At 43.8% G+C, this 9,540-nt stretch overlaps 1 pseudogene; it reads left to right on the forward strand.

Annotated features, from left to right (window-relative positions):
- The first annotated feature begins 8,860 nt into the window (after nt 1-8,860).
- Nucleotides 8,861-8,978, forward strand: LOC124556057 (annotated as a pseudogene).
- Nucleotides 8,979-9,540: the final 562 nt, after the last annotated feature.

The raw sequence follows: 9,540 nt of genomic DNA on the forward strand, positions 1-9,540 counted from the left end.
TTATTCCTGTCTATTCCAATACACAAAGGGCGTTCAATAAGTAACGCCACACATTTCTTTCCTGAAAGCAGTTTTGCTTTATTGAGGATTCCAACAGACCACGTTATTCCCCATAGTTTTGGCTACAGAACCTTATTTTTCAACATCATCTCCGTTCAATGCGACGGCCTCACTCTGCCTTACTGGGACGGTCTGTGCGCCCACATAGCGCCACTCTAGAGCATGGTGTCGGAGCCAGCGTCTTGCTGCGTCAATAATCAGTCATCTACGTACTGTGCTTCGTGCAGAGTACATCCTTCACTGGACCAAACAGATGCAAGTCGGCAGGGATGAGACCCGCGCTGTAGGATGGATGAGGAAGAACTGGCCAATGAAGTTTTGTGAGCTCTCTCGCGTGCACAAACTTGTGTGAGACCTTGCGTTGTTACAGAGAAGGAGAAGTACGTCAGCATTTTTGAGGTGACAAAGTCATTTGTTCAGTTTCCTGAGGACAGCATAACACACTTCAGAGTTAATCGTGACACCATGAGGGAGGGAAGACATCAAACAGAATAACACCTTCGCAGTCGCGTAAGACCGTCGCCATGGCTTTATCGGCTGAGGGTGCGGCTTTGAACTTTTTCTTCCGAGTGGAGGAGTTGTGGTGCCGCTCCATGGATTGCCGTTTTGTTTCCGGCGCAAACTCGTGTTCCATCACTTGTGACAATGTTCGACAAAAATCTGTCACGATCAGCCTCGTAACACGCAAGCAGTTCCGTATAGATGGTCCTTCGTTGCCCTTTATGGTCTTCTGTTAGGCGAAGAGGAAGCCAGCAGACACACACCTTTGAGTACTCCAACTGGTAGACAATGGTGTCAGCACCACCAACAATGACTTCCAGCTGAGCAGTGAGGTGGCTGACTATGATCCGACGATCACCGCCAATGAGAGTGTCCGCACGTTCCAACAATGCAGGACTCACAACATGTGCGGCCGGACGGTACGCGAGATATCGGACAGGTTTGCGAGGCCTTGTTGTATTGATGACAAACGCCTCCAACGATTCGCCGTGCCTTTATTCACTACCATGTCTCCATAGAATTTCCGCAGGCGTCTATAAATATCTGCGATGCCCCGCATTTCGTGATTTCCCCCAAAAGGAAGTCAATGACAGCTCACTGTTGTAACGCACCTCCGTTACACAAGCCATTTTGAAGGCTACGTACAGCGCCGCTACCTGTCGAAACTAGAGATGGACAAAGTCGTTCATCCTTGGGAACTAGTTCAATGGTGATCGCTCCTTTTTAGCTGCCGTTCATTTGTACTCTTTCACCGTTCATTGCGCTTGGCATATAGTTCTTATGAAAAATTAAAAATCAGTAGCATAGGTGACTGAAGATGGAAGGCGCCAAGAGGGTGACTTGCCTCCCCCATGGAGTACAGAGCTTTTATTCACAACAGAATTCTCACACACACGTAATTTTCGTGAATGTGCAAAACATCTCGTTTAGCCAGTTGTAGCGTTATGTGGCTGATCCCAGTGAAATAATACATATAAGGTGGAGCACGAAAACCGGCCCCGAGTACGGATTGCTCGCCAATTACGCACGATTTGTTGACCGCTACGAGCAGAATAGATAAACATGTAATAATTAGCCAGTGAAGGAAAAAGAAACTAAAGCAAACAACTTGGAAACAATAGATGACGACTGGTAAGCGACAATGAGCAGTCTAGTATTCGGGGCCGATTTTTCGTGTGCCACCCTGTGCCACTGAAATAATATTGTAGGAGTTATCATATTCCCTTTAGAAAATGTGACACCATACACTCGATTACGAAGGGCTGGCTTCATTCGGTTTTAAGTCGGTCTGCCTCCCATAAGAATGAACATGCTCTTTTACCTTGGATCAAAAAGAGACAGAAAGTGGCCACTCGTGTGCGCCGTGTCGACGTCATTTGGACGTGTAATAACAAAAAATCTTGCCTTTTTACAAGTATTTCTTCTGCTGTTTATCGAAATAGTGAAGTAAGCTAATACGACGTTTTGTTACCTGAAAAGATATATATATATATATATATATATATATATATATATATACCACGTAATTTTTATGTAGTTTACGTAATTATAAAATACATTTTAATTACTGGTCGTGGACGCTGAATAGAATACGAAAAGAACGAGAAGTTCAGAGTTCAAAAAAGGTATGAAACAGATCTAGAATGGGCGTGCGAAACGAACGAAACGAACAATTCAATACTGAACGAACTATGAGCAGTCGGCAGTAGAACTGCGACGAGTGGCCACGCGAAGAAGGACGAGTCCGGCCGAGCGAGACCGAGACAGACGGGAACGGAACCGAGGCTGGAACGAGACCGGCCGACATGCCGTTCGCGAACGAGACCGACCGTTTCCCGATCCCGGGAACTATGAACAACCCATCTCTAGTCGGAACTCCGACCGCTATGGTCGCAGGTTCGAATCCTGCCTCGGGCATGGATGTGTGTGATGTCCTTAGGTTAGTTAGGTTTAAGTTGTTCTAAGTTCTAGGCGACTGATGACCTCAGATGTTAAGTCCCATAGTGCTCAGAAACAAAATGTGTTGCATTGCTTGTTGAACGCCCCTCGTAAAAATCGCTTGATACTACTGATTGGCGCTACCGATTATGACCATTACATTGAACTAATTTTCACTCTGCGGCGAGTTGTGCCTCGCTTTGAAACTCCTTGGCATTTAAAACTATGTGCCGGACTGGGACTCGAACCCAGGACCTTTGTCTTGTCGTGCTTAGATAGATTAGACGGTAGAGCACTCGGCCGCGAAAGGAAAGAGTCATAGGTCCGAATGCCGGTCTGACACACAGTTTTAATCTGCCAGGGAGTTTAAAATCGGCGCACATCCCTCAGCAGAGTGAAAATTCGTTCTCGAAACAATCCCCCAAGTTGTGGCTGAGCCATGACTCTGCAGTATCCTTTCTTCCACGAATGCTAATTCCTGATTTTCATAACTTCGTCCATATTATAAAATCCGCACCTTAACCCACGACCGAAACCCTCCCATATCCATCCCCTTACCTACACCGGATCCCCCCCCCCCCCCCCAACATAAGAGAAATAGCGACTTTGACGTTCTCTCTTACAATTCATTCCGTTGCAATAGTCCTTTTGTCTATGAGAAACGAGAGTGACTCAGTCAGCAATAGGAGTGCTAAGCACATTCAAAAATTCAACCTAATCAGATACATAACTGTTACTCTGTTTAATTTTAAGAGAAGATTCAATTTCAACAACTTCAACTCACGTCGCCAAGGACTCCCGTCGACACTGGTGGAAACCCATCCGTGCGGGTGCCGGATGTACTTTTCAACAACCTACATGGAATGACAAAGAAATATCTAGAATGGCAGAAGAAACTGACGAACCTACGTGGAATAACAAAGAAGCCGACGCCGATGAAAGCGATTTCCGCGAGCGAAGGATGACCTATAGCAAAAAAGCAAATAAAAAAAGAAATATAGTTCAGTCGGTAGAGCATTTTCCAGCGGAAGCAAAGCTCCTTGGTTCGAGCCCGGTCCGATATACAGTTTTAACCTGGCAGGATATTTCAACATTATCTTGTTGGCCATATCTGTCGGTCTAATGTGCATGATACGCTATATTATCGTATGTAGGTGACCGGTTTAGAGTATTCGCTCCTCATAAAGTGTGACAAAAGTGAGTAATAATGACGATAATGAATGGTACTGTACAACAGAGATGTCACATTTAAAAAGAATTTTTACCATAAAATGTAGTACAAACGTAATTAGTTAATATGAATTACGTATGCTCGTCCCCAGATATTGTAGGAAAATTAGGAGAGAATTCACGTGTTATACACACAATAAGCTAAAGCGATGTCACGGTCAATCATACGTAGCTAGAACGCCTGAACCTCCAACTACATACCCTATAATACTGCATTTAATGGGTGTGCATATGTAGGTCTTAGAGACTCATTATGTTCGTAGCTGCATCGTTTTTATAAAAGTGTTTTACTAATTTTGGGGTGTCTTTGCATACTCACTATTACTGCTCATGTTTAATAGATCTGATGGCGAGTGAATAGTCGAAACTGGTGATCTATGTGTAAAGTTATGCAGATTGTGATGAAAAATAACATGATTACATGATCTTGTTCTCCATCTGTTCCAATACCAATTCCTTAAATAGTCTTAAGACGACGTCGGCCACCAGTATGGAAGTAGAGTTGCCAACGCCTCAGCGGCGGCCATGTTTCGTTTACGTTACAGCGGAATGAAAGAGCGCATAATAGGAGAGTACAAAGTCCATTGAATTACTGCAAAGTCCTCTGAATTAACTCTATCATTGAGACAGATACGCAAGAAGAAATCGCAAAAAATACACCAGTAAACTTTTTTGAAGTACTGGGTAGTTTCTACAATATTACTATATCTCTTTAGAGCTATTTACACTTGCAATACATGGAATGCGTAAAGTGAGTATAAAAACTTTTTAGCCGCTTAGTATTTCTGTTTTGAAGCTCGTTTGGGAGTCAAACCACTGCAGTAAAAAGAAACAAACTACATCTTTTAGGTGTTGTAATATTTTTTTTCCATGTCGGAAGCAAACAGTTGAAAACGAAACACAGATTTCATCACATAAGATAAAATCGTAAGCAGTCGTTCGTTTCAGTCAATAAATGTTTGAAGGCATAGCAAAAAGTTATGATACGTCGTTTCTGCAGAATCTTCATGGATTCAGGCCGAATGCCGCTCATGGGTAATTTTACCAATAGCAAGTACTTCTGAGATACCAGAGACACCATAATGTTAAATCATACAGCAAAAAAGAGAACAAATGTAACAAGGAAACAGTCTTGTTATGCCGACACCATTCCAGAGGACTTCGCGACCCAAGGGCAAACAGAACAACTGGCTTCCTGCGTAATCTCAATGCACTGGGGAGAAAAGCACTGGCCGACATCGCGAAATCCTACTCTCTGGCATTCAGACAGTCGTGGTTACAACATGTTGTACTCTAATGCTTGCTGCCCATGGCCGTACTTGATGAGAAATGGCATCTTTCATAACAACACCAGGGAAAGTCTGTATAAATAATGATCCATCCAGCTATACCATATCTGTTGTCGACTGCTGCCTACACCAAGAATGCCTCCACACTAGCCGACGACCCATTGTGGGTCGTCCAGCCTCAACTATAATTACCTTCTGCCACTGCAAGCCGCTGACCTAAAAGCCATATCTAGGACTGATGCTTCTGGATCTTGTACTGACACCTTCCAGCTGTGGGTTGCTGTGGGATACCTAAACCATCTCCTGGGCACCTCCAGTGGGTCCTTGGTTTGAAGTCTCCATCTGTGTGTCCCCTTCACTAGGCCCATTGCATGCTGCTGGTTGATCATTGCATTTGCATAGGATGGCGTGACTGGCCTGCACCAGATTTGCAGGCACTACATGACTGATGACTGCAGGCCTGACAGCTTCGCACCCTCAGACGCCCTGACTCTGTTTCTTCACTGTGGCCACCTGCCCAGTCAGGCATTCTTGTGCTGGTGGTCATCTCCCATTGCCATGTGCTGAGGAAAGTAAGCACTGCCATCCATAACCTGCAGGGCATTGACTACTTTAGGTGTATAAATTCTGTTAAATAAACATGCTGATGTTACTACCGGCTTTATGATTCCACAAATACTGAGGAACTGTTTCTTTGTACCTGCTGTCCAGTCAACCATCCTGCACCAACATCTCGACTTATTGTGGGGTCTTCAACGTTTGGACCTTATGGACCTGTAAGGGACCAGTGATATCAGCAGCTTCTTGAGCCAGCATACGATATCATGATCACAGGGGGCGGGGGAGGGGGGGGGGAGGAGTGAAAATAAATTATCTTTTATGACTGTGTTTCCTTCAAGTATCATAAAATGGCAGACTAAATGGATTAGTAGACTCATTTTAAATTGAAATTTGTAAAGGTTAACGAGGGCATAAATAAGAATGAGTACTGATATAATGCAAGAAAAACTTATGCCCATATGTGTACTGTTAGATGTAATCAGTGTAGTTTGTTAGATCATAGTGTCTGCATCCCCTGTAACACGCCCCACATGTAGAAGATATGGACGTTACACCAGGCAATCTGATGTGTACGCATGGTTAGCACAGGGCAAAAAACTAAGTTGTGTTACAATAAAGCTAAAATTAAGTGTCCTTGCATTTATCCTATTGTTTGACTACGGGGGTTGTATATAAAGTAATGCACCACATTCTATTTCTCAGCCGTAAACAATGTTACGAATGCTAAACGTTACGTATGTATCATCTGAAGTCTCCTGAGCGAGTGCGCCAAGTTTCCCTCACTTCAGACAGCTAGCATAGCTGCAGGACAGTTTCAAAATGCGTCTGTAGGTGATGCCGTGACTGAATTTCTCACTGAAGAGAATGAAACTGTGGGGAATATTCACAAGCGTTTGTGCAAAGTCTATGGAGCATCTGCTGTCGACAGTTACTCGCTGGGCACGGAGGGTGAGGTCTTCAGAAGGCGGTCCGTCGGAGCTCCACGATTTGCAGCGGTCTGGGAGGCTGTCACACCTGAGATGTTGCAGCGAGCTTCCATATGTTTGGGCCATTAAAGGATGTCATTCGTGGAAGACATTCTGAGGACGATGAGGAGGTGATTCACACAGTGAAGTACTGGCTCTGCCACCAGGAAAAGGATTAGTACCGACAGGGGATACCCGCTCTTGTTATGCGATGGAGGAAGGCCGTAGAACGGGATGGAGGTTATAGGGTGCGTAGATAAAACACCATTCTTTCGTGTGTGTAATTCTCATTACGTTCAATAAAGAATTGTTAAAAAGAATGCGATGCATTACTTTTTGGGCAACCTTCGTAGTGTGTTAGACAGAGGCTTTACAATGAGCAAATCTAATTCGCAGGTGGTTACCACTCAGGAATTGGTTCAGTCTTTATTGGATCAAGTAGCTCAACTGAAAGTAGATAATACTGATCTGCATATGCAGTTAAATGCTATGAGAGAGGAAAGAATTGCGTCCCGTTTATCAGTAGCCATCCCTGGATGGTTCTACTGCTAACCATCCTTTCCCAGGCAGAGCAGGAGACAATGTATTATCATTTATGGATAACTTGTTGGAGAGATGAACAGTTATTTCTATATTTATTAGGGGATGCAAAAACTCATGTAATATACCATGAGAACTTGAAAAATGCTGAGACATTTGATGTGCTGTGGAGACATGGATGATATGGATGACAGAATAGCTGTAGGTACTGTCCAAGCAGTTAAATGGTATGTCACAAAAGCAGGGCGAATCCATCGAAAGTTCCATAGATAGAATAAGAAAAATCAGTCTTAGTACATACGAGTTAATGGACAGAGACAATGTGAGAAAGGTTCTTCCAGAAGAAACAGAGCAGAGGGCATTAGACGCATTTTTGCAGGGATTACCACTCGACGTGTTGCGCAAGATGCGCACAAAATTTCCAAAGTATTTCACTGGAACCACGTGCACAGCAAAAACTTTAGAAGAAACTGATGAAGTAACTAGAATCTGTGATATAATAAATATCTTTTCTGCTAACATAATGTGTTAACGTCACTGATAGTTTGACCATATAACATGGGGTTGTCGTCAACTGCAGTGTAGGAGGTTTGAAAAGTTGGACATCGAGTTGCAAGAAAAGGAGCAGACAGTGCCACAGAGCCACTGAGCTGCACTCCCCATAGATTTTAATGCAACAGAAACATATATAGCAGTGGAATTTTACTTGTTTACTGTAGTAGGTAGTAAGTAACACAAGTTTTTGCTAGTCACAGGCGCATGGGTATCTGTGGCAAGTTTGGACCAAATGGGAAAGAGGTGGTTAAACCCTCCACAGTGTACTTTATGTGGAGTTAGAAGTGATGGGACCAGTCACATTGTGAGAAGAAGTGTTAAAGCAGATAAATGACCATGTATTATATTGTCATGGGGGTGGGGAGTCGAACAAGAGACAAAATGCAGAGCCACTATGTGAACAGCCATCAAAATGGTTGTGATGCTTTATTGCCACAAGCTGTAATTGCTTACAATTCGAAGCTCCACAGAAGTACAGGCGTATTGCCATACGAGGTACTGTATAGTCGCCAAATGCTGTCACTATTTGAGATAGTCAAACCTAGGGTGGAGAGAAATGGTGAGATTGTGCGAAACTTCGTGAAGACATTATAAGAGGCATGGAAGTGGGTACAGAAAGCCAACACTAACGCCCTTGAATGGCAAGAACAGATGGGCCAGTGCAATGTTAAGCTACTGGAATATGTTTCTGGTCAGTGGGTAATGCTAACAAACTAATACACTCCAAGCAGGAAAATGAAGAAACTCGTCCCCCAGTATCAAGATCCATACCAGGTTATTGAGATGAAATTGCCAGTGAACTGCATCTTTAAAAGCTTACATGTCGAATGTATATGTCATTTTTGGTTCACACAAGCTTCATTGCTGCTGGTACCGGTGGCGCCACTCCCAGCAGAAGGGGAAAAATGTTAAGAAGAAGAGACAGACTGAACCCTCGCAAGTTACATGCACATTACCATATGGAGTGAGATCCTAGAACTACTAGTATATTGAGATTTTGGTGTTTTATTGTGTGTATTTGTTGTTTTATGCGCCTTGGTGACAATGATAGGAGAATTTTGTGCAAATAATGAAGGATGTCATTGTGGTATTTTGAGATATTTGTTGCAGATGTTGATATATAGGGAGATTTCTGTCTGTGACAGGTTGGCAGTTATTTTAGGGAGTATTTTGTGTTGTTGCTTACCTGAATTGATTTTTCATGTTCTTGTATAAGGTTTGGGCAACGGCCTTGCCGCAGTGGATACACCGGTTCCCGTGAGATCACCGAAGTTAAGCACTGTCGGGCGTGGTCGGCACTTGGATGGGTGACCATCCAGGCGGACATGCGCTGTTGCCATTTTTCGGGGTTCACTCAGCCTTGTGAAGCCAATTGAGGAGCTACTCGACCGAATAGTAGCGGATTCGGTCAAGAATATCATAATAACGACCGGGAGAGCGGTGTGCTGATCCCATGCCCCTCCTATCCGCATCCTCCACTGAGGATGACACGGATGTCGGATAGTCCCGGTAGGCCACTCGTGGCCTGAAGACGGAGTGTATAAGGTTTGGAAAGGAACTTCAGATGATGAGAATTAACGTTATGTATTTTATTGGGTGTGTATTGGGCGTGGGGCATGTAGATTCGGGTACTTCTAGACATCAGACTTCAATTGCAGAGGAGAGAGTGATGATGACTGCCTGAGCCCTCTGCAGGAACAACCTCTGAGGATTGGGGTACTTTTCACCAAGCAGGGGGACATTATCTTTACCAATTACCAGAGGACTATGAGATTAATTTACAACACATGGGGAGTAAGATACGAGGTGCGAAGGCTGAACGACACATTTTCGGAATTACACCTAGAAGCTGGTAAAAAGGGAGTGTTAAATGGGAGTATTGGGAGCTGTGTCTCTTGTAT

This window comes from Schistocerca americana, chromosome 1 (assembly GCF_021461395.2).
Source record: "Schistocerca americana isolate TAMUIC-IGC-003095 chromosome 1, iqSchAmer2.1, whole genome shotgun sequence".
NCBI classification, from domain to species: Eukaryota; Metazoa; Arthropoda; class Insecta; order Orthoptera; family Acrididae; genus Schistocerca; species Schistocerca americana.